The sequence below is a fragment of the Pleurodeles waltl genome, chromosome 5 (genome assembly GCF_031143425.1).
Source record: "Pleurodeles waltl isolate 20211129_DDA chromosome 5, aPleWal1.hap1.20221129, whole genome shotgun sequence".
NCBI classification, from domain to species: Eukaryota; Metazoa; Chordata; class Amphibia; order Caudata; family Salamandridae; genus Pleurodeles; species Pleurodeles waltl.
Window position 1 is genome coordinate 9,800,914 of NC_090444.1, and position 26,192 is coordinate 9,827,105.

Here is a 26,192-nt window from a genome sequence, read left to right on the forward strand (position 1 = left end):
CACAGGTGCTTTTGATTACTTTTTCATCACAAAACAAAGTGACTGCATTTACCATGATGCATTGGGGCTAACTTTTTGCTGGAGTGTGAGGCAGTGTGCTCCCTTTTTTCTTTTTGTCCAATGACTGCTCCCTTGAGCTAACGAGCTGGCGAGCTCTGGTGAGGCACCTGTGCGCCAGTGAGTGGTACATAAACCTGAGAAGACTTTTGGCGGCATTTCAAGCAACCCCACAGACTTTGGCTGCTCTCTGCTGATGACGGGCTAAACCTAGAAACACGTGTCCAGAGATACACAGCACTTGCTGCACCTACTTAGGTGAAAGACTTTTGATTACTTTTTCATCACAAAACAAAGTGACTGCATTTACCATGATGCATTGGGGCTAACTTTTTGCTGGAGTGTGAGGCAGTGTGCTCCCTTTTTTCTTTTTGTCCAATGACTGCTCCCTTGAGCTAACGAGCTGGCGAGCTCTGGTGAGGCACCTGTGCGCCAGTGAGTGGTACATAAACCTGAGAAGACTTTTGGCGGCATTTCAAGCAACCCCACAGACTTTGGCTGCTCTCTGCTGATGACGGGCTAAACCTAGAAACACGTGTCCAGAGATACACAGCACTTGCTGCACCTACGTAGGTGAAAGACTTTTGATTACTTTTTCATCACAAAACAAAGTGACTGCATTTACCATGATGCATTGGGGCTAACTTTTTGCTGGAGTGTGAGGCAGTGTGCTCCCTTTTTTCTTTTTGTCCACTGACTGCTCCCTTGAGCTAACGAGCTGACGAGCTCTGGTGAGGCACCTGTGCGCCAGTGAGTGGTACATAAACCTGAGAAGACTTTTGGCGGCATTTCAAGCAACCCCACAGACTTTGGCTGCTCTCTGCTGATGACGGGCTAAACCTAGAAACACGTGTCCAGAGATACACAGCACTTGCTGCACCTACTTAGGTGAAAGACTTTTGATTACTTTTTCATCACAAAACAAAGTGACTGCATTTACCATGATGCATTGGGGCTAACTTTTTGCTGGAGTGTGAGGCAGTGTGCTCCCTTTTTTCTTTTTGCAAGAGTACTCTGTTCCAATACGTAGATGATATCCTGGTTTGCAGTGCCACTGAAGACATATGTAGAGATGACACCACTGGTCTCCTCTGCATGCTTAAGGAAAAGGGTTACAAAGTGGACAAGAATAAATTGCAGTACGTGCGGACAGAGGTCCACTACTTGGGACAGATAATACCTAAAGAGGGGAGGAGGGTGACACCGGACAGAGTAGAGAGTATTAGGAACATGTCTAAGCCCACAACCACAAAGCAAATGCAGAAGTTTTTAGGACTCTGCAATTATGTGAGGCAGTGGGTATTTGACTACGCCACTCTGACTGCACCACTTCTAACTGCTTTAAAAGAGTCCCATGCAAACGCAAACAAAGTAGACTGGACTGATGAAAGGGAGACAGCCTTCCTGGAGCTAAAGAGAGCAATAACAAATGCTCCAGTGTTAGGTACACCTGATTATAATAAAACATTATACCTCTTCTGTCATTGTAGTGGAACAACGATGACAGCAGTATTAACTCAAAAGACATCTATGGGACACAAACCAATTGCCTACTACAGGGGGCTGCTAGATCCTGTCATGAAAGGGCATTACCCATGTGAGCAAGCTCTGGCTACAGCAGCTTTTGCAGTTCAAAAGAGCACCACCATAGTGATGGGATCACCTTTAACACTATATGTAGAGCATGCGGGATTCGCTATCTTGCAAAAGAGCAAGAGCACCCTTACAACTCAGAGGGTATCTGGATATGAAGTAATATTGTCAATACCATCGTTGCAAGTGGTACGGTGTTACACAGTTAATCCAGTGACATTCTTTGCGCACCCAGTTTCTGATGATGAACAAGTACGTGACTGTGCCACTTACACCCCCGAGAAAGAGAGTGGGATAGGAGAAGATCCCATCCCCGGGAGCATGCTGCTCTTTGTCGATGGGTCCTCTTTCATAGATCAGGAGACTGGGATTAGGCACTCAGGAGCAGCTGTTGTAAAAGCCGAGCAGCAGGGATCCTCTAACACCTTACAGATAGTGAGTCAAATACCACTTACATCCCATTTTTCAGCACAAGCTGCAGAATTAGTAGCTATTATTGAAGCGCTGCAACACGCTGAAGGACTAGAGATTACCATTTATTCAGATTCAGCATATGTCACCACCACCGTGCATTCTAGCATACACAGGTGGGAAAGGAGGGGATTTCTCAAATCTGATGGATCCCCTGTAATGCATAAAGATCTATTGGCGATACTGATAAAGGCCTTAACTCTGCTCTAAAGTAGCAGTTATAAAATGTGCAGCGCACACCAATCAGCAAGACCTTGTCTCCAGGGGAAACGCCTTGGCAGACTGGGCAGCAAAAGAAGCAGCTAAAACATCTCCAAATTATAGTGAACAGGATGAACACACGTTAGGGATGATGACAAGCAGACAACAGAATGCTACCGAGTTACCACCCCCATACACAGAGACAGCACAATTACATTTACACGAATTGCAAGAACAAGCACTACCTCATGAAAGGGAGCTGTGGGAGCAACGAGGGTGTATACAGTCACCAACAGATTTTATCTATAGGCAAGAAAGCACAGGTAAGCCAGTGATGCCACAAGCCCTGCTGTATACAGCCCTAGAGCAACTACACCTCCCTGCACACACTGCCAAGGAATATCTTCTTGCTACTTTACAGACGGATTGGTTCATTCCACAATTATCTGAAATGATTACGATGTACATTGCAGAATGCGCAGTATGGCAACAATACAGCCCTAGGCCCACACTAAAAGTAATTACTTCAACAATACCACGTCCGACAGGCCCATTAAAAAATTTACATATAGATTTTGTTGACATGATTGAGAGATGTAATAATTACAGATACCTTATCGTGGTCGTCTGCCCCTTTCAAGGTGGATCGAGGCAGGACCATGTGTACATAATGATGCCAAAGCAGCAGCCAACTTTTTGATAAGAGAGGTCATACCTAGGTGGGGAATCGCAGAAGCGATCCGCTCAGATAACGGCACACACTTTGTTAATGCAATGTTTCAGCACATCTGCGCCTCTTTAGGCATAAAACATAAACTATCATCTGTCTATCATCCCCAAAGTAATGGTATAGTGGAACGCCTTAACGGCCTGTTGAAGAACAAAATTAGTAAATTATGTGTCACAATGCAGAAGAACTAGCTGTATTGCCTTCCCCTAGCCTTATATGCACTCAGGAACCAACCAGGAAGTGACGATCACTTGACCCCTCACCAGATAGTAACAGGGCGTCCCATGCCAACTCCTTTAAAAATAGCTCGACAGAGGACAGATGCTCAAAAGACAGCTGAGGTTATAGGACAGGAGATGAGTAGTTATTTATCTCAGTTATTGAAGTCTGTCAAGTTCGTCTCTGAACAGGTGGCAAGACAGGAGAAGTGCACCACCGCAGCCCAGCAGACCAGTCCAATTTCTGTGGGCCAGCAAGTGTACATCTGCAATTTTGTACGACAATGGAGAGACAGCAAATTCAAGGGCCCCTACTCAGTTACCCAGAGCACCCCCACAGCAGTGAAGGTGGAGGGCAGAAAGACATAAATACACCTGTCAGACGTTCGCTTATACCCGGCTTCATGTCACACATCACTATCTTCACAGGAAGTTTTAGAGGAATACAAAGACAGACAAAGATGAAGGACAGTGTCCTTCCTCAGGAGGCCAGAGGAGCTCCTATTCGACACTGCTAGTGGACAGTTATGTATTTCGATTTTGTTTTTCTGTTCATGTTTTGTTATGCTAGCAATTACATTTCAATGGTATTTTAGCCCACGCATGGCAATGTGTCAGTATACTAAGCGCTTGCAGAGAGAAGTATATAAGTATGAAAATGTATCCCATAATATTCATGTTAGGTTACTAGACAACATATGGCATCAGTACATGACAGAGATAGGCATGCAGACTACTAATGAATCATGTTTTGTTTGTTCCCTGATTCCGCATGCTAGTGACACAGACAGGCTACACTCGTCAAAAGAGGTATCTCCAAATATTACTCAATGTTTCTTACATTTATATCTTTGCAGAATGAGAGCACGAATGCAACCCTTACGGACAAGACAGGGAGCGTTCCTAGTAAACACCACACAATATGAGGAGGAGTTAGCTGATATAACAGATGTCCTGACAGATCGCAAGGAGTTAATAGTGAAGTTAGAGAAAATGGCTGAGACAGGGATAATGATGTACAGGAGTAAAAAATTGAAAAATAGAATATTAGAGCAGGGATTCCTGGGAATATCACAACCTAAACTTTTCCGTACAAACTATTCAGCCACACCTATGCCCCCACACTGTCAGGAAAGGCCATATTTTTGAGTAAATGGATCAGTATACGTCCATGGTCAGTTGTACCATGGTGCAACATTTGGGTGTAGAGTTCTCTCTTTATGGATGGGAAATCAGAGTGACAATAGCACACAGCAGAAGTGTCAGGCTATATGGGATGAAAACATATCTAAATTAACTTGGGTAGAAACGCCATCCACTCTTCGAGCAGGTAGAACACCAATTGGTTTCTTTTTATGTTTCAGAGGGAATGGAACAGTCCCGGTAGGGAGAAACATCAATTGCATCACCACAAAGTACAATGCTGACGTGCAATGGGGCACCTCCAGTCTGATGGACTACTATTGGCAATGCGGAGAATGGCTGTACTCGCAACTTCCTTCCGGATGGAGAGGTCTCTGTTCCTTAGTTACTGTGCACACCCCTTCCCTGGTGATTCCAGGGGTGGATATCTCAAAGTTACATCACCACCCTGTAGGAAAGTACCATCTTGCCTGGCATGTTACTGTAGGAAAGTACCATCTTGCCTGGCATGTTACCCCCATTTTTCACTGTATATATGTTGTTTTAGTTGTACGTGTCACTGGGACCCTGCCAGCCAGGGCCCCAGTGCTCAGAAGTGTGCCCTGAATGTGTTACCTGTGTTATGACTAACTGTCTCACTGAGGCTCTGCTATCCAGAACCTCAGTGGTTATGCTCTCTCATTTCTTTCCAAATTGTCACTAACAGACTAGTGACCAATTTCACCAATTCACATTGGCATACTGGAACACCCTTATAATTCCCAAGTATATGGTACTAAGGTACCCAGGGTATTGGGGTTACAGGAGATCCCTATGGGCTGCAGCATTTCTTTTGCCACCCATAGGGAGCTCTGACAATTCTTACACAGGCCTGCCACTGCAGCCTGAGTGAAATAATGCACACATTATTTCACAGCCATTTTCACTGCACTTAAGTAACTTATAAGTCACCTATATGTCTAACCTTTACCTGGTAAAGGTTAGGTGGAAAGTTACTTAGTGTGTGGGCACCCTGGCACTAGCCAAGGTGCCCCCACATAGTTCAGGGCAAATTCCCCGGACTTTGTGAGTGCGGGGACACCATTACACGTGTGCACTACACATAGGTCACTACCTATGTGTAGCTTCACAATGGTAACTCCGAACATGGCCATGTAACATGTCTAAGATCATGGAATTGCCCCCTCTATGCCATCCTGGCATTGTTGGCACAATCCCATGATCCCACGGGTCTCTAGCACAGACCCGGGTACTGCCAAACTGCCTTTTCAGGGGTTTCACTGCAGCTGCTGCTGCTGCCAACCCCTCAGACAGGTTTCTGCCCTCCTGGGATCCAGCCAGGCTTGGCCCAGGAAGGCAGAACAAAGGACTTCCTCAGAGAGAGGGGGTTACACCCTCTCCCTTTGGAAAAAGATGTTAAGGCAGGGGAGGAGTAGCCTCCCCCAGCCTCTGGAAATGCTTTCATGGGCACAGATGGTGCCCATTTCTGCATAAACCAGTCTACACCGGTTCAGGGACCCCTCAGCCCTGCTCTGGCGCGAAACTGGACAAAGGAAAGGGGAGTGACCACTCCCCTGACCTGCACCTCCCCTGGGAGGTGCCCAGATCTCCTCCAGTGTGCTCCAGACCTCTGCCATCTTGGAAACAGAGGTGCTGCTGGCACACTGGACTGCTCTGAGTGGCCAGGGCCAGCAGGTGACGTCAGAGACTCCTTCTGATAGGCTCCTTCAGGTGTTGCTAGCCTATCCTCTCTCCTAAGTAGCCAAACCCTCTTTTCTGGCTATTTAGGGTCTCTGTTTTGGGGAATTCCTTAGATAACGAATGCAAGAGCTCATCAGAGTTCCTCTGCATCTCTCTCTTCACCTTCTGCCAAGGAATCGACTGCTGACCGCGCTGGAAGCCTGCAAAACTGCAACAAAGTAGCAAAGACGACTACTGCAACTCTAACGCTGATCCTGCCGCCTTCTCGACTGTTTTCCTGGTGGTGCATGCTGTTGGGGTAGTCTGCCTCCTCTCTGCACTAGAAGCTGCGAAGAAATCTCCCGTGGGTCGACGGAATCGTCCCCCTGCAAACCGCAGGCACCAAAGAACTGCATCACCGGTCCCCTGGGTCTCCTCTCAGCACGACGAGCGAGGTCCCTTGAATCCAGCAACTCGACTCCCACAGTCCAGTGACTCTTCAGTCCAAGTTTGGTGGAGGTAAGTCCTTGCCTCCCCACGCCAGACTGCATTGCTTGGAACCGCGTCTTTTGCAGCTACTCTGGCTTCTGTGCACTTCCGGCGGAAATCCTTTGTGCACAGCCAAGCCTGGGCCCACGGCACTCTAACCTGCATTGCACGACCTCCTAAGTTGTCCTCCGGCGTCGTGGGACTCTTTTGTGCAACTTCGGGTGAGCACCGTTTAACTCCTCTTCGTAGTGCCTGTTCCGGCACTTCTCCGGATGCTGCTTGCTTATGAGAGGGCTCCTTGTCCTGCTGGGCGCCCCCTCTGTCCCCTGACGCAATTGGCGACATCCTGGTCCCTCCTGGGCCACAGCAGCATTCAAAAACCCTAACCGCACGATTTGCAGCTAGCAAGGCTTGTTTGCAGTCTTTCTTCAGGAAAACACTTCTGCACGACTCTTCTCGACGTGGGACATCCATCCTCCAAAGGGGAAGTTTCTAGCCCTTGTCGTTCCTGCAGAATCCTCAGCTTCTACTGCCTAGTAGCAGCTTCTTTGCACCCACAGCTGGCATTTCCTGGGCATCTGCCCACTCTCGACTTGATCGTGACTCTTGGACTTGGTCCCCTTGTTCCACAGGTACTCTAGTCTGGAAATCCATCGTTGTTGCATTGCTGGTGTTGGTCTTTCCTGCAGAATTCCCCTATCACGACTTCTGTGCTCTTTGGGGAACTTTAGTGCACTTTCCACTCACTTTTCAGGGTCTTGGGGTGGGCTATTTTTCTAACCCTCACTGTTTTCTTACAGTCCCAGCAACCCTCTACAAGGTCACATAGGTTTGGGGTCCATTCGTGGTTCGCATTCCACTTTTGGAGTATATGGTTTGTGTTGCCCCTATCCCTATGTGTCCCCATTGCATCCTATTGTAACTATACATTGTTTGCACTGTTTTCTAATACTATACTGCATATTTTTGGTATTGTGTACATATATCTTGTGTATATTTGCTATCCTCATACTGAGGGTACTCACTGAGATACTTTGGCATATTGTCATAAAAATAAAGTACCTTTATTTTTAGTATATCTGTGTATTGTGTTTTCTTATGATATTGTGCATATGACACCAGTGGTATAGTAGGAGCTTTGCATGTCTCCTAGCTCAGCCTAAGCTGCTCTGCTATAGATACCTTCTATCAGCCTAAGCTGCTAGAAACACCTCTTCTACACTAATAAGGGATAACTGGACCTGGTACAGAGTGTAAGTACCTCTTGGTACCCACTACAAGCCAGGCCAGCCTCCTACACACCCCATGAGCCGTCCAACAACGTTGCTACATCATCAGAAGAAGAGGTATGCAGATTATATGGGTCCTACAACCTGGGAAGACGTTCCACAAGAGTACAGGTTGTTCAAAGATGCCCAATTGTTCTTCGGAAGCATCTTCCCATTTGTCCAAGCAAAGGCAACTGCCCGCTGGCTGCAAATAACCTAATGGGATCTGATGAAGACCATTAACGCGACTGAAGATGGGTTCAATGCAGTCAAGGAAGAGATGCTGGCTGTGAGGGTGATGCTGATGCAACATAGGTATGTGCTAGATTTGATGACGGTAATGGAGGGTGGGGTTTGTGCCAACATCGGAACTACCTGTTGCACATACGTGCAGCCAATGAAACAATAACGGAGGCCATACAGACTCTACATAACCTACAGAAGAAGACGGCAGACAAGGGGGGCGCCCCCGATGAATGGTTTTCAGGGTGGTTTGTATGGATGCCATCCTGGTTGTCAGGACTGGTTAAGGGGTTATTCCCGATATTGTGGTGATCTTATTGATGTTTTGTATCTTTCAAATAGTGGTAGGATTCTGCAAGAGGGTTAGCCAGAAGTTAGGTGGGATGTTCACTATTAGGGTAGCCAGGAAAGTGCAGGAGGACGAGGACAATATATATACACTAATGAATGTATGTGGCAGGGAAGGTGAAGAAGTAGTTGAAAGTTCAACTAAAGGGGGGAGTGTTACTGAAAATATAGAAAAAGGAGAAGGCCCACTTTTGCTAATGCATGAATTAGAAGCAAGATGTGCAGAGTCGTACATGATCAGAGAAGAATACAGGCCCAGAGTGCTCATGGCATCCCAATAGAGTTCAGGACAGGAGGCATGGAGGCAAGCCAAGAACAAACAGAAACATGTATTCAGAATGCAGCTGCATGTAGACAGCCATAGAAAGCTTGAGTCATAACCTGATAACACACACACAGGGAGGGCACGCATTCCAATCCACGTTCACAAGGGAAGATACACCATTGTGGTTCTAGAAAGGGAACATGATAAGCTTTGCTGTTGAAGGGCAGCAGCTGTGCAAGGGAGGCAAGACAGAAATGCTTCCAAGTCTGAAATTAGTCGAAGGAGACAGTACCAATAGGCTTCGGAATGTAAGATAAAAGAAAGTGTGGTTTATTAACAAAACGAGCTCATGGCAGATGTGTAACCTTCGCTTTTTTGCAAGTGCGTAAGTAGATGCTTTCTCAAGAATAAACGTGCTTCATGCCAACGTAGGTAGAGACACCCTGCACCAAGAAGGAACTTCAATCAAAATGTATGATAAGTGATAAGACTTCAAGGTGTCGTGAACATATAAAAAAGGCTGTTTGTACTGACAGAGCTGAGTGCGGTATCAGTCACAGAGCTGTGCTGCCCTCCCGGCCGTTATTCATAAATCTTCATATTATTTGCCAAACAGAGTTGTGTTGTTCTTTTATTCCTGACCCTGAAACAGTGGTGTGGTCAAGCAGTAGGCTTATCAGAGGATATTGTTAAGCATTTGTTGTACACATACACACAAGCAATAAGTGAAAACACACACTCAAAGACTTAACTCCAGACCAATAGGTTTTTATATAGAATAATATATTTTGTTAATTTATTTCTAGAACCACAAGATTCAGATTTCAGGTAAGTACATTAGATGAAAGGTACTACGTATAGGTATAGTTAGAACTTTGAACTATAGCAGTAATGTACACCGTTTTTCATAAAATGGCAATATGCTATTTTAAAAGTGGACACTGCAATTTTCAACAGTTCCTGGGGGAGGTAGGTACAGTTTAGTTATTACAGTAAGTAAAGCACTTACAAGATCAGTCTCCAGGGAATAGGTAGCCCACCGATGGGGATTCAAGTCAACCCAAAACACCCACCACCATCAACAAAGGGCCGGTCAGGTGCAGAGGTCAAACATGGGCGCCTATGGAGACAGGAGAGGTGCTCCGGTTCTGGTCTTCTGGCAGGTGAATACCTGCGTCCTCGGGGGGCAGACCAGGGGGGTTTGGTAGAGCACTGAGGGGTCCCCAAGTAGGCACACAAACCACACCCTCACCCGCACAAGGGCAGCCGGGTGCAGTGGGCAAATAGGGCTCCGGGTTTGCATAAGAATTTAATAGAGGGACCCGGGCGTCACTCAGACATTGCACAGTGGGGCTTCTCGGGCCAGCCACCAACTGGGCAAGGGTGAGGGCTGTCTGCTGGTCACTGCAGCACCAGTGGTCGGTTTCTCATGGGCCTGGGGGCTGCAGATGCAGTGCTTCTCCAGGTGTTGGATATCTTCGTCCCAGGCAGTCGCGGTCGGGGTGGGTCCTCGGGATTCGTTGTACAGACGTTGTCGTGGGGGTGCAGAGAGGTCAGGCCAGGATGGACACATCGGAGTCACCTGGGGGTCCTCTCTGGGTCGTTGGTTTCTCTGGAAACGGACCATGGACGTCGGGTGCATAGTGATGGGGACTCACGCTTCTGGAGTGAGGTGAGAGTCCCCTTAAAGATGGTTTCTTCTTTCTTGGTTGGACAGGTCCTCTGTCCACAGGAGTTCTTGATCCTTCTTGGGTGCAGAGTAGTCCTCTGAGTCGCAGAGGTCACTGGGCCCGCAGGATGCATCGCAGGTGCAGGTTCTCTGAAGTAGGAGACAGGCCGGTAGGGCTGGGGCCCAAGCAGTTGTCTTCATTCTTCTCTGCGGGGTTTTCAGCTAGGCAGTCCTTCTTTGTAGGTCATCAGGAATCTGATTTCCTGGGTTCAGGGTCTCCCCTAAATACTGAATTTAGGGGTGTGTTAGGGCAACAGAGCATTAGCCAGTGGCTACTGTCCTTGAGGGTGGCTACACCCTCCTTGTGCTCACTCCCTATTGAGAGGGGAGCACATCCCTATTGGGCTAAATCCTCCAAAACAAGATGGAGGATTTTCTGAGAAGGGAGTTGTGAGAAAGTAGCCTCTTTCTAGCCTTGTTACCCCCACTTTTGGCCTGTTTGTGAGTGTATGTCAGGGTGTTTGTCACTGTTTTCACTGTCTCACTGGGATCCTGATGGCTAGGCCCCAGTGCTCATAGTGAAAACACTGTTTTCAGTGTGTTTGTTTTGTGTCACTGGGACCCTGCTGGTCAGGACCCCAGTGCTCATAAGTTTGTGGCCTATATGTATGTGTCACTGGGACCCTGTCACACAGGGCCCCAGTGCTCATAGGTGTGCATGTATGTGTTCCCTGTGTGGTGCCTAACTGTCTCACTGAGGCTCTGCTAACCAGAACCCCAGTGGTTATGCTCTCTCATTACTTTCAAATTGTCACTAACAGGCTAGTGACCAATTTTACCAATTCACATTGGCTTACTGGAACACCCTTATAATTCCCTAGTATATGGTACTGAGGTACCCAGGGTATTGGGGTTCCAGGAGATCCCTATGGGCTGCAGCATTTCTTTTGCCACCCATAGGGAGCTCTGACAATTCTTACACAGGCCTGCCACTGCAGCCTGAGTGAAATAATGGACACATTATTTCACAGCCATTTTCACTGCACTTAAGTAACTTATAAGTCACCTATATGTCTAACCTTTACCTGGTAAAGGTTAGGTGCAAAGTTACTTAGTGTGTGGGCACCCTGGCACTAGCCAAGGTGCCCTCACATTGTTCAGGGCAAATTCCCCGACTTTGTGAGTGCTGGAGACACCATTATATGCGTGCACTACACATAGGTCACTACCTATGTGTAGCTTCACAATGGTAACTCCGAATATGGCCATGTAACATGTCTAAGATCATGGAATTGCCCCCTCTATACCATCCTGGCATAGTTGGCACAATTCCATGCTCCCAGTGGTCTGTAGCACAGACCCTGGTACTGCCAAACTGCCTTTTCTGGGGTTACACTGCAGCTGCTGCTGCTGCCAACCCCACAGACAGGCTTCTGCCCTCCTGGGGTCCAGCCAGGCCTGGCCCAGGATGGCAGAACAAAGGACTTCCTCAGAGAGGGGGTGTTACACCCTCTCCCTTTGGAAAATGGTGTGAAGGCAGGGGAGGAGTAGCCTCCCCCAGCCTCTGGAAATGCTTTGTTGGGCACAGAGGTGCCCAATTCTGCATAAGCCAGTTTACACCGGTTCAGGGACCCCTCAGCCCCTGCCTGGGCGCGAAACTGAACAAAGGAAAGGGGAGTGACCTCTCCCCTGACCTGCACCTCCCCTGGGAGGTGCCCAGAGCTCCTCCAGTGTGCTCCAGACCTCTGCCATCTTGAAAACAGAGGTGCTGCTGGCACACTGGACTGCTCTGAGTGGCCAGTGCCCTCAGCTGATGTCAGAGACTCCTTTTGATAGGCTCCTGCAGGTGTTGCTAGCCTATCCTCTCTCCTAAGTAGCCAAACCCTCTTTTCTGGCTATTTAGGGTCTCTTTCTTTGGGGATTCCTCAGATAACGAATGCAAGAGCTCATCAGAGTTCCTCTGCATCTCCCTCTTCACCTTCTGCCAAGAAATCGACTGCTGATTGCGCTGGAAGCCTGCAAAACTGCAACAAAGTAGTTTAGACGACTACTGCAACATTGTAACGCCACTCCTGCTGCCTTCTCGACTGTTTTTCTTGGTGTGCATCCTGTGGGGGTAGTCTGCCTCCTCTCTGCATCAGAAGCTGCGAAGAAATCTCCCGTGGGTCGACGGAATCTTCCCCCTGCTAAAGCAGGCACCAAAAAGCTGCATCACAGTCCCTTGGGTCTCCTCTCACGACGACGAGCGAGGTCCCACGAATCCAGCAAGACTGTCCAAGTGACCCCCACGGTCCAGTGACTCTTCAGTCCAAGTTTGGTGGAGGTAAGTCCTTGCCTCCCCACGCCAGACTGCATTGTTGGTTTTCGCGACTTTTGCAACTTCTCCAGCTCCCGTGCACTTCCGGCGGAAATCCTTTGTGCACCCGGAAGCTGGCATCCCCGGCACTCTAACCTGCATTGCACGACTTCCTAAGTTGTTCTCCGGCGACGTGGGACTCCTTTGTGTGGCTGCAGGTGAGCACCATTTCATGCATCCTCGTAGTGCCTGTTTCAGGCACTTCTCCGGGTGCTATCTGCTGCTGTGAGGGCTCCTTGTCTTGCTCGACGTCCCCTCTACCTCCTGGTCCAATTTGCACCGTCCTGGTCCATCCTGGGCCACAGCAGCATCCAAAAACGCCAACCGCACAATTTGCAGCTAGCAAGGCTTGTTGGCGTCCATCCGGCGGGAAAATACTTCTGCACGACTCTCCAAGGCGTGGGGGATCCATCCTCCAAAGGGGAAGTCTCTAGCCCTTGTCGTTGCTGCAGTATTCACAGTTCTTCAGCCTAGTAAGAGCTTCTTTGCACCAACAGCTGGCATTTCTTGGGCATCTGCCCATCTCCGACTTGCTTGTGACTTTTGGACTTGGTCCCCTTGTTCCACAGGTACCCTCAGTCAGGAATCCATCGTTGTTGCACTGCTGATTTGTGTTTTCCTTGCATTTTCCCTCTATCACGACTTCTGTGTCTTTAGGGGAACTTCAGTGCACTTTGCACTCACTTTTCAGGGTCTTGGGGTGGGGTATTTTTCTAACCCTTGCTATTTTCTAATAGTCCTAGCGACCCTCTACAAGGTCACATAGGTTTGGGGTCCATTCGTGATTCACATTCCACTTTTGGAGTATATGGTTTTTGTTGCCCCTATCCTTATGTGCTCCCTTTGCATCCTATTGTAATTTTACACTGTATGCACTGTTTTCTAAGACTATACTGCTTATTTTTGGTATTGTGTACATATATCTTGTGTATATTTCTTATCCTCATACTGAGGGTACTCACTGAGATACTTTTGGCATATTGTCATAAAAATAAAGTACCTTTATTTTTAGTATAACTGTGTATTGTGTTTTCTTATGATATTGTGCATAATCATTTGTGGTACTGTAGTAGCTTCACACGTCTCCTAGTTCAGCCTAAGCTGCTCTGCTAAGCTACCATTATCTATCAGCCTAAGCTGCTAGACACCCTCTACACTAATAAGGGATACCTGGGCCTGGTGCAAGGTGTAAGTACCCCTTGGTACTCACTACAAGCCAGTCCAGCCTCCTACAGGAGTCACTTCAGCTCTGGTCACCTTAGGGGTGGACCTGGCTGAGAGAGTGACTCCTCCTTGTTTTTGTCATTATCTCCCCAGACTTGGCACCAAACGTGGGGGCTGTGTCCGGGGGGAGGGGCATCTCCACTAGCTGGAGTGCCCTGGGTCACTGTAACACCAGGCTTGAGCCTTTGAGGCTCACCGCCAGGTGTTACAGTTCCTGCAGGGGGAGGTGTGAAGCACCTCCACCCAGTGCAGGCTTTGTTTCTGGTCACAGAGTGCACAAAGGCACTCACCCCATGTGGCCAGAAACCCGTCTGGAGGTGGCAGGTTGGCAGAAACTGGTCAGCCTAGTACTAGTAGTTTGGCTAACATTCATGGGGCATCTCTAAGATGCCCTCTGTGTGCGTTTTTCAATAAATCCCACACTGGCATCAGTGTGGGTTTATTCAATCAATCAATAGTTTATTCGGTCCAAATTTGGGCCATTTAAAAAGTTAAAAATATGTACATACATACAGAAAAATAGAAACCATAAGCCATTCCACAGTAAAAAGAACAATAGTAAAAAAGTAGGGGTCCATTAGCTGCCTGAAAAAGATTTCATAAATAGGTGGGGGGAAGGAGATGCTCGAAATAGTCTCTGGATCTTACCCTATACATAACACTAAACACTAAAATAATAATAACGTAAAAACTGTTGTGTAGCAAGTCTCTATATAAAATCAGACATTAAAACTCCAGACAATAAAACCGATTAAAAATTTAAGAAGTCAGACAGTGGTAGATGATGCTCTAGATTAATTAATTCTTTTGGATTAATTAATCCAAAAAATTGCATCTTGGCAATTATAAAATTATGTATGGATTTAAATTATAAGACACTTTAGTTAAAGTAACTCAATGTAGCACTTGTTCAGAGATACAGTCTTTTGTGCTCAATAAGTCGCGGTTTACAATTAGGGCCCAAGGCTAATATAACAGGATGTTAATTTACTATTTTCTAGACAGCTCTTCAAACAGTGGGTTAAGATCTAAAATAATCCTATTACGAATTTTCCATGCTGATGCCAGATATTTAGAAACAGCGCTGACTATCAGTATGGAAGTGTCGTATTTACATATTCTGAATAGACTGTTGCGGGATAGTGGTAGCAGTGTTCTGCACAAGGGAGTAATCCACTTCCCTCGGGGACCTTTGTACAGAGGGCAGAAAAATAGGACGTGTTCAGCAGTTTCCTTGCATAGGTGGCAATTTATGCATTTGTCCGATGGGGAACTGTTAGTCGACCAACCAGCCGTGTAGCTATTGACCGCCAATGTCCCGTACCTGAACTGGAGTAATAGAGAGCGAGCACGGGCTGGTATAGGTAGATCCAGGGAGCTTTCAGGGAAGGGAACGTGTTTGACCAGCAGGAATTCTGCTGTCAGCCGACCTGACCCATTTGAACCGAGAGATTCCTCGTTGATTTTTGCCCAATAATGGTCTTTGATCAGGCGTTTAGCACTGCCAGGAATCATCTCGGGGTTCTCCCAGTACCGGGATAGACTCAATTTGGCCCATGCCGCTTTCATCTCCCTAAGCCACCGTACTTTTTCCCATCCGTGATGAGGTGGTAATAGTTCTTTGACTGCTGCCCTGTAGGGTTCGAGTTCATCTGTTTTCCATAATCTGACCCAATACAGGAGTGGTCTTAGATATGCTGTGTCTTTGATACTATTTAAGCCCAGGTCCAGTCTAAGGGGGAGCATTGGCGTGCCCCTCCCTAGTCTAGATATGTGTCTAAGGAAGTTATTTTCTTTAGTTTGAAGAGTGTCCATCTGTCTGTGTAATCCCCAAAGTTCTGCTCCATATAGGGCCGCAGCACGGATTTGTGCTTTATATATTTCAGAGATAAGGATCAGAGGGGGGCTTGTGGCAGTACTAGCTTTGCGTCCTATAACTCCACATCTTTGGCTAATTGTTAATGCCCCTTTCCTTATAGCTGGCTCCCAGCTGCCCTTGTCAGATAGTCTAATGCCCAAGTAGTCATATTCCATTACTCTCTCCAGGGGAGTTAGGTCCATCTTTATGTTTGCGCTGAGCTTCTTGTTCGGGGCGCTGTATATCATGAGTTTAGTTTTCTTATGGTTTATGTCTAACCCATATACACCGAACTGGTTTACCAAGTTTTGAATTCCCATGGGTGATTTAGACAAAAGAATAGTGTCATCTGCGTAAAGTAGGCAGGGGACTTTGGTTCCAGCCTGCTTGGGAGAATCATTTGTGCAGTTTACTAAATACTTGATACAGTTGTTTATGTATAATAGAAAAAGAGTTGGGGCCAGGACGTACCCCTGTCTAACTCCCCTCTCAATGGCCACTGGTTCTGTGAGATCGCCCTTCTTGCCATTCCTGATTTGGGCGTAGGTATTTTCATGTAGACGGGTAATGAGTTTCAGAAGGCCATGTGGGACACCCATATTGGCTAGCGTCAGCCATAACTGGTTTCTGGGGACCAGGTCGAACGCGGCTCTGAGATCGATAAAAACTACATAAAGGTTACCCCTTCCTATTTCTACAGTTTTCCATTTTATTGTTAAAAATCTTAGCACCTGATCTATAGTACTGACTGCTGGTCTGAACCCTGCTTGTAGATCAGAGATGGCATTTGTTTCTAAAATCCAGTCTTCTAGACAGGACAAAATTTGCTTTGCAAAGATTTTTTGGAAGTTGTCGAGTAAGGAGCTTGGACGATAGTTGGCAGGGTTAGAGGGGTCGCCTTTCTTAAAAATGGGGACTATCTCTGCTCCCAACGAGGAGCTCGGGACAGGTGCTCCAGCAGCTATCTCATTGGAAATGAGGTTTAAGTATGGTGCCCATACATCTGGATTTGTCTTGTAAAGATCTCCTGGTATTTTATCAAGGCCGGGGGCCTTTCCCCATTTCATTGAGGCAATCGCAGCCTTGGTATCTGCCAAAGTGAATTCAATTTTGGGGGTCTCGGTGGTCATGATATGAATCAGATCCCGGGAAGCAACATCGGTGGTCCCCAGGTATAATTGGGAAAAATGGTCGGACCATTCCGCAGGGAGTATTGAGGCACCAGGCGAACGGTGTGGTTCATTGCTGGCATCAGCTACCAATTTCCAGAATTTCGTGGTGTCGTTTGTTTTAGCAGATTCCAGGAGGAGGACCCATCTTGATTCATCCCATTTCCTACGGGCTCTACCTTGTTCCTTTTTGTAGTCTTTTCTAGCTTCCCTTATATAATCCATCTGGCCACCTCTTAGGGCTCTCAGCAACTTATGCTGTGCTTCTCTGCATGCAGTGTTGAACCATCTTGCGTTAGAGTTTTGTTTAGGCTCTGTTGCCGACTCTTTGGTAAGTAGGATTTTTAGAGAGTTAAAAAACAGTGTGTGGGCTGCTATAACCCCACCACTATCTTTCGTTGGTTGAAGAATATATTCCATATGATCCGCCAACTGCCTGTACACTTTTGCCAAAGTGATTGTGTCAGTGTTCAGGGATTCCCATCTAACATTTCGCCTGTTGTTGGTCAGTGCGAGCTGCTGTCCATAGGACTTGGGGCAGGAGGCTTCAAGTAGGGGTAGTAAGTTCCTAAGAGATAAAATCAGTGGTCCGTGGTCGCTTTCCTCATGTTCTGTGATGTTCATATCGACCATGTGGCCCCAAAGGCGGATATCGAGCAAGATGTAATCTATCTGGCTCTTCTGCAACCCACGCCTAAATGTGGGGTGGAGGTTAAGATCTGAGCGGGAACGGCCATTGCAAGCCCGGAGGCCGTGTGCCAATGTAATGTCCATGAGCTGGTGTGATAGTCTGTTGATTTTTGGTCTTTTGCTTGACACCAGCTGAGGGATGCCCCAGTAAGCATCTTCATCTTTATATAATTCCTGGGCCAGCGAGTATGGTTCAAAAGTGGTGTTAAAATCTCCAGCAATGAGAATAAAATGAGAGGGTGATTTATCGGTGAGAAAATTGTCTAAAATAGTCAGTGCGTTGGACTCATATTTATTGCCCAGGCTCCTATTATAGATGTTAATTATTAAAAGTGGTTTCTCTCTAAGGGATGGTATTGATAAACCCATTAGATCGGGGCAGCCCAAGTCAATTGATTCAATTTGACATTTGAGAGAACAGCTAAGCCATATTAACAGGCCACCTGAGGGTCTCCCTGAATTCGCCTTATTTGCTGGAACCCAGTAGCTTTTGTAACCAATTCTGTATTTAGGCTCCAGCGCCCATGTTTCTTGGAAGAGACATATTTTATATTTGTCTATAAATTTTCCCCATTCAGGGTTGTTCAATTTACTCTCCAACCCGGCAATGTTCCAGCTGAGGATGGTATCTAAACCATCTAGTTTGTTATGGGGAGCTTCAGCCACAGAATTCTCTCTTGGAGCTAGGGTCCCGTGGGGAAGCATTGTGCCCTTCTCAGTCGTGTCTGGGATGCTTCCAGCCCCATCTAGGTCGGGGGGTGGCCTAAGCCATTCAAATACCTGGAGTAGAGGTGGGTCTGCGGGTTTGCTGTGATCTAGTGAGTCTGTAGCTAAGTTAATCTCAATCACCCTGCGCTCCTTATCTGTTCCCCCAATGTGGATTTCAGGACATTTAAGATGGCCTGACTGAGCAAGAGCGGGAGTTAGAATAGACTCACTAGTGTTGCTAATGGGAGTATATTCGGCCCCACAGTTGCTTTGCCCTGCTTCATAAGTTTCATTTTTCCCAGCTATAGGATATTTTTTGTTCCAGTTGCTTGAACCTCGGGAATTGGGAAAAGTCATGTATAATAGTCAATCGTTTTCGGAAAGTGTGGGCGAGGTAGCGTTGCAACTTGGCTGGGGATTAGTTGGCATCTGTGCCCTAGGAAAATCTCTGGGTGTCATTGTCACCCCCTTGAAGCCTGGTGCAGCTTTATGGGGGTAAAAGGCCTGAAGCCTGTGAAGTGAAGTGGCCCCCCCTAGGGGGTTGGGATGACATGCATTTAGGGAAAGCTGTTCAACAAGGGAAGGCGCATCAAAGTTAATAACAATACAGTCCCCAGTGCCAGGGTTTTTGAGTGGACCCACCCATCCCACCCTCCTCACCATTAGTATTGAGGGTATCATATGGAATGCAAATCTAGCGTGTTTATTCAACCAATGAATAACCTTGTTTTTCAGTTCTGTGAATGATTCTGGGATGTTGGGCTTGAGCTTAGGGACATTCGTAATAACAAGCACGTAGGGACAGGCTTCTGGTGGTAGGTGTAGAGTTCTCATATTAGTTCCTGGGTCCCTGCGCATCCGATCTTCTGGGATATTTGGGTGAGTTCTATGGAGTTTAGCGCCCGTGTTTATGGGAGGGGCAATTTCACCAGTCCGCCTTAGGTGAAAGGAATCGCTCTTTGGGTACCACGTTTTGGGGAGATTAGCCAGACTAGGTGTAGAGAGCTTCGCTGGTTGATGTAGTGGGTCAGAGCGAGGTGGTTTTGGCTTATGAACCATAGATGGTGGGGGAAGAGGACTACTGGCATTGTTGACAGGGGGGCCTAAAATAGGGTGTTGTCACGGGCAGTGCAAGCCCGATGGGGAAGGGGGGATTGGCTGGCTGAGTTTGATGAGAGCATTGAGTTTCTCCTCGATGGCTGATAGACGGGTTGTTATAGGATGTAGTTGTTTTAGAAACTCATCTTTAATAAAGTCTATGATAGAAGTAATATCCAGATTGCCACAGTTGGTAGTTTGGGCAGGTACATGATCCTTAGATCTGGTAGGCACGGCATGGAGAGAGGGGTCCAGGACACGGGCCCGTTTATTCTTTAAATTCGTCTCCCCCCGTTTCCTTTTGCCCTTTGTGCTATGATTTGGGGAGGGTGTAGGCCTGTTTGGCATAGGCTGGGTAGATCCCGAAGAATATATGGTTCTGTCCAAGGGCTCTGCGTTAAGTGTTCGAGTTGTGAGAGTGATTGGTGCTGGTAGTTCTGCAGAGGGGGACTGGGAAGCTGGTGAAAGGAAAGATGGGGGAGCAGTTAGACGGCGCTCGACCAGTTCAATTTCTTTTTCTAGAGCCCCTACCGCTTTTTGGAGGAAGCCGTCTAAAGTCTTGTTTTGGCCTGCTTCTTCCAAAGGTATCCCTCCCTTCCGTCTACCCATCTTGTTTTGGTAAGACACTCAGATCCTGTCCAAAAGTTTAACAATCTATTTCCTGTGAGCACTCTCCCTCTCTTTTCCTCACCCTATTTAGTTCTGCTGAGGTTTATGTTAGGGAGTGCTAAGATGCCTAAAAGGCATGGAGGGCTGTTCACCTATATTTGGGAAGGTGTCCGGGTGGGTAGATAGTTGTCAGCCACTGCCCAGGTCCTGCATCTGTGGAACCTGTTTAGGGCGTTGTAGTTCCGAACTGTTGGAGATCTTTCTGGGTACCTTGCTCCACCCACAGCACCATATGGTGCTTCCTTCAGGCAGCCTTTGCCTATTCCAAAAATGTCAGGGGGGTGGCCCTGCCCTGGCTCTTCCTGGCAATGACGGGCAAGGACGGGCAAGGACGGGCAAGGACGGGCAAGGACGGGCAAGGACGGGCAAGGACGGGCCCGCCCTTCGCCCGGGCACCGCCCGGGCGCGTCCCGCGCGGCGGGAGCGCGAGGATAATTTAAAGGGCTCCTGCCCCTCCGCTTTCCTTGCTGTGACGCGCTTCCCGCGACGGCGGGAGCGCGAGGATAATTTAAAGGGCTCCTGCCCCTCCGCTTTCCTTGCTGTGACGCGGTGTGGGTTTATTGTGCTAAGAAGTTTGATACCAAACTTCTCAGCATTCAGTGTAGCCATTATGGAAATGTGGAGTTAGTTTTTCACAAACTCCCAGACCATATACTCAGTATGGCTACCCTGCACTTACAATGTCTAAGAATCGACTTAGACACTGTAGGGTCATAGTGCTCGTGCAGCTATGCCCTCACCTGTGATATAGTGCACCCTGCCTTAGGGCTGTAAGGCCTGCTAGAGGGGTGACTTACCTATGCAACAGGCTGTGGGTTGTGGGCATGGCGCTCTGAGAGGCAGTGTGCATATGCTGAATGAGGGGTCCCCAAGGTGGCATAATACATGCTGCAGCCCTTAGAGACCTTCCATTGCCACAGCACCCTTGGTACCAGTTATAAGGGACTTATCTGTGTGTCAGGGCTATGCAAAGTGTGGAGACAAAGGTACAGTTTTAGGGAAAGAACACTGGTGCTGGGGCCTGGTTAGCAGGGTCCTAGCACACTACCAATCAAACTGGTATCAACAAAAGGCAAAAGGTTAGGGAGTAATCATGCCAACAGTGGCATTTTCCTACAATGCCATTTTCAGGAAAAAAAAAAAAAAAAAAGCTTTTGTCTGCATCCCTTTACCCCCATTTAAAAAAAAACAAAAAAAAACAAGTGCTTCTGAATGCTGTGAATATTTTAGTATGGCGACTATAATGCTTATAACAGCCGCTAGATGACAGCATAATAAAAATAGCATTTGTAAGAAAGATGGCCCTGTTACCATACAGTTAGCACCTAGAGAGCATAACCACATAAAAACAGAATGGCAGCAACGAAGGCAGTGGAACCATATAATTAGCCCCTAGAAGGCATAGTACATTGCACATTTTCAAGGATTGCAGGCCTACCGCAATGATATTACAAACAAGACTCTTAATACAGAAACGAGTCTCAGATGTAAAACAAAAGTTCCAGCCATGAGAGAGCTTAAATAAACACTGAATGTGAGAGGGGTTATTTTGGAGGTCCCCACTAACCTAGTGTGGGGACTCACAGTTGACCTAGACAGAAAGAGTGTGTTGTGCTGAATGTTTTGGTGGTGGTCCCATTATCCCAGACCCATCACAGGCTGAGATATGATGAAAAATGGTATGTTGACTGTAATGCTCAGAACAGCCCCTAAAGAACAAAAAAGAGGGCATTATCACATGAAAACAGTATAGTAAAAAATAATGCAGAGCAGCCACATATTTAGCCCTAGAGAGCGTAGTGCATTACACATTTTCAGGGCTAGCAGGCCTACTGCAAGGATACTACGAATAAGACCCTTAATACAGAATCTACTTTCAGCTGTAAAACAAAACTTCCAGCCATGAGAGAGCTTAAAAAGACACAGAATGGTGGGAGGGGTTATTATTTTGACTCCCCACTAACTTAGTGTGGAGGCCCAGAGATGACCGAGACAGAAAGACCAGGTCGTGATGAATGGTTTGGGAGTGGTCCCATTGTCCTAGGACCACCACCGGCTGAGTTATGGGCAAAAATGGTTTCTAAAAGTAACCTTGCAAGGTATTATGGGCAGAGTTTCCCCGAGTGCAGTGAGTATTGTAGTATCAGCTATTGGGAGGCAGAGGGGGAAACAGAAGGGGGAGGAAGGGGCAAAGGGAGACAGGGGGAGGCAGAGGGTAGCGAGGGGGGAAAGCGTGGAGATGGATGAGAGGAAGTGCGGGGGAGAGGAGGAAGAGAGAGAAGGGCAGGAGGAACAGAGGGGGAGAGGGAGCAGTGGGAGGCAAATGGGAGCAGAAGGGACAGAGGGGGTAGAGGAAGGCAGAGGGGAGAGAGGGGGCAGAGGGGAGAGAGGGGGCAGAGGGGAGAGAGGGGGCAGAGGGGGAGACAGAGGGGAACAGAGAGGGAGAGAGGGGACAGGGAACAGAGAGGAGGGCAGAGGGGAGGGAGGGGGATACAGAGGGGAACCGAGAGAGAGACAAAGGGGAACAGAGGGGAGAGAGGGGGCAGAGGGGAACAGAGAGGGGGGCAGAGGGGAACAGAGAGGGGGGCAGAGGGGGGGACAGAGGGGAACAGAGAGTGAGAGAGGGGAGAGAGGGGGCAGAGGGGAACAGAGAGGGAGAGAGAGGGGAACAGAGAACAGAGGGGAACAGATGGGAGAGAAGGGGGCAGAGGGGAACAGAGAGGGAGGGGAACAGAGAGGGAGAGGGGGAGAGAGAGGGGAACAGAGAGGGAGAGAGAGAGGGGAACAGAGAGGGAGAGAGAGAGGGGGGAACAGAGAGGGGGAGAGAGAGGGGAACAGAGAGGGAGAGAGGGGGCAGAATGTGCAAAGGTGGTAGAGGAAGGCAGAGGAGAACAGAGGGGAGGGAGGGGGCAGAGGGGAACAGAGGGGGCAGTGGGAGGCAGAGGGAGCAGAAGGGGCATAGGGACGGGGGCCTATGTAGCCCAATGCTGCTACTCCTAGGAAGGAGGGGCAGGGGCGGAGTCAAGCAGGCAGTAAATGGAGATTTGTGCCCGGACCCTTCCGCAGAGGGGGTGGGCGCAGAATGTCTGCTCCTGCTAACTGCTTACTTTCTCTCCGAGTCCTCATGGGGGGGGGGCATTTTCAGGGAGCTGAAGCTCGACCCGGGGGTACTGGGGGGCTTTACTTGACACCAGTTACATTACACAAGGACACATTACAGGACAGTTGTCAAAGGAGATTGATAATGTGAGGAGCTGAGATTTCTTTCCATGGACTCGGTTACCTTCCTCCCACCTGGGAAACTGTCCAACAAACTGTGGATTAAACAAGCAGGGCTTTCATGCAGGCAAATCACAGGGTCCTGCGCCCACAAAGGGGATTTAAATGGCGTCGAGGCGCTATCTCCCGCTCTGTATAATAAAGATTTATGTTGTTAAACTCCCATTGTTTAGGGAAGCTTCTGGAAGTGCAGATGTGAGGGGGGAGGGGGGGTGGGGTGAGGGGGGACTGAAATGCAGGTGACTCGGCTGCACTTCTAAAGTTTCTTCACTTCTCACCTTACAGGGGCTCCGAGCTCAGGGGTACAACCCACAAAAGACTGATCCTGTAACCCACACACATTTCTAAATTCCAGCCCAATATGCTAAAAATAGCAGAAAGTCATTTATAAAACAGACCAATATTTACCAATCCACAACACCGGGGAAAATGTGGCCCCACTGTGCGTGATGTGGACCAACCTGGCCCCTTCCCAGGACAGAGGTCACTTTTATACCAATATAGACCAGTGTCAGGGGTCACAGGCCTGAGACCCCCGGGAGGGGTCGGGGAGAAGGAAACCATTCACCGTTTTTATTCCACTAATTACACTGTAAACAGGAGGAGGGAGCAAAGCCCCTCACTCAGTGACTTCCCGGCTCCAACCCTCCCACCCCGATAACTCACCCGCAGCAGATCACACGGCGACAACTCACTCACCTGCAGCAGATCACACAGCGACAACTCACTCACCCGCAGCAGATCACACGGCGACAACTCACCCGCAGCAGATCACACGGCGACAACTCACCCGCAGCAGATCACACGGCGACAACTCACCCGCAGCAGATCACACGGCGACAACTCACCCGCAGCAGATCACACGACCACAACTCACTCACCTGCAGCAGATCACACGGCGACAACTCACTCACCTGCAGCAGATCACACGGCGACAACTCACTCACCTGGTGCAGATCACACAGCGACTGCTCACTCACCTGGTGCAGATCACACGGCCACAACTCACTCGCCCGCAGCGGATCACAGGACCACAACTCACTCGCCTGCAGCAGATCACACAGCCACAACTTCCTCACCTGCAGCAGATCACACGGCCACAACTCATTCACCTGCAGCACATCACATGGCGACAACTCACTCACCTGCAGCAGATCACACGGCGACAACTCACCTGCAGCAGATCACACGGCGACAACTCACTCACCTGCAGCACATCACACGGCCACAACCCACCTGCAGCAGATCACACTGCGACAACTCACTCACCTGCAGCAGATCACACGGCGCGCTCCCTTCACACGGCACTTCTGGGTGATAATAATTAACTGTCTGTGTCCATCCAGGGCTTGTGTGGTGGCCCCTCACTTCTGCCATTAGGAGGGACTGCGGAAGTGCTTCGTCCAGTGGGGGTGGTCAGCACCCCACAATCACCCCCACCCGAGGGATGGTGAAAGGATGGAGGGATATGGGGCGCTATCCTCTCTCTCTCCTTACACGATAAATGTGACCCCCGTGAGATCTATGGTGCAGCCTGAGAGATGAGTGAAGGACCCCCCACACCTGGGGTTTGCACCCCTGTCCTGGCTGCACCCCCTCACCTGGTCCTTGCCCCCCCTGTCCAGGCTGCACCCCTCGGACTACAGACAACTCTGCCCACCAACCCTGGGTCCTTCCCTTCTCCCGACGCCTCTTTCCTGCCCCCTCACTGCAGACTCCTCCCTCTCCCACAAATTCCTGCGGGAGGGGCTGTTATTCTTTTCTCCCCCTCTCTCCCTCCCTCCCTCTTAGCACAGTCCAAAATCTGGACCTCGTCACCCCCAAATCTGACACAGCCTCGCCCCACGGCCATGTAAACCCTCCCCCTCTGATGAACTATTCCTCTTGTAAAGCGCTTCAGCACCTTTGGATAATGTCAGCGCTATATGATTGTGCAAAAATGTATAAATTAAAAAAAATCCCTGTAACTCTTCTGGCCGCCCCCATTCGTGCCCCCTGCGGACTCACCCTCCTGCCCCCTCCACGAATGCTTCAGATGGGGGCTTTTATAGTTATCGTTCCCCAGGGGCTCCTCTCTTCATATGTAGTGCTTCGCAGCGCTCTGCTGTGGGAGGGGCCATCTAGAGGGCCTGGGAGGGGGCAGGAGCCCCCACTGAGGCCTGGCTACCCGTGTCTGCATGGGGGTCTCTTGGAACCACCCCCGGCTCCGTTGCTGCCATTCGTAAGCACATAGACGAATGGTAGATGAAACTACAAGTCCCACAATGCAACTTTAAATGTGAAGGGTGCAGTACAAATCATACAGTGTTGTGCGTGTATTTTTGAAGACCTACGGACAGCGAAGGCTGACTGAAGATGGGGAGTGATGAGTTGCGGGTGGGGGCTCCCTTGGACGTAAGAGACGGGGGGAAAGGGGGCAGAGGGGAGTATGTGGCCTCCAACCCCAGAGCACACTGCACAATGCGCTGCATTTATTTAATACCAGATCTATGTGGATATTGTGAGCAAACTAACTCAGCCGCAGATAAAAACCAGTGGAGACAAAACTCCTGGCTTGCCCTGCACTGAGTTTGTAATCACTGTCCTGTGAGTGTTCATGTGATGGGCGGTTTTTTATTGGCTTCATGACAAGAGACAAACAAGCATTGGCAATGCAATGGGTCTCGCGTTTGCTCGAGTTAGAGCTATTAGGACATTTCATGCCACATAAATTGAAAATGAAAAGTAATACTGTAGGAGGCTGGCCTGGCTTATAGTGGGTACCTA

General features: G+C 48.5%; 1 protein-coding gene across 2 annotated transcripts in view; it reads right to left on the reverse strand.

The window, feature by feature from the left end:
• Nucleotides 1–25,604, reverse strand: part of LOC138295251 (zinc finger protein 420-like) — a 42,006-nt gene extending 16,402 nt beyond the window's left edge. The window contains exon 1 of one of the 2 annotated variants that reach the window (XM_069233443.1): nt 25,434–25,604. The gene's annotated coding sequence lies outside the window, so the exon portion shown is untranslated. Of the gene's footprint in view, nt 1–24,695; nt 25,109–25,433 lie in introns of those variants that run through there. The other variant, XM_069233442.1, reaches the window with a different exon arrangement.
• Nucleotides 25,605–26,192: the final 588 nt, after the last annotated feature.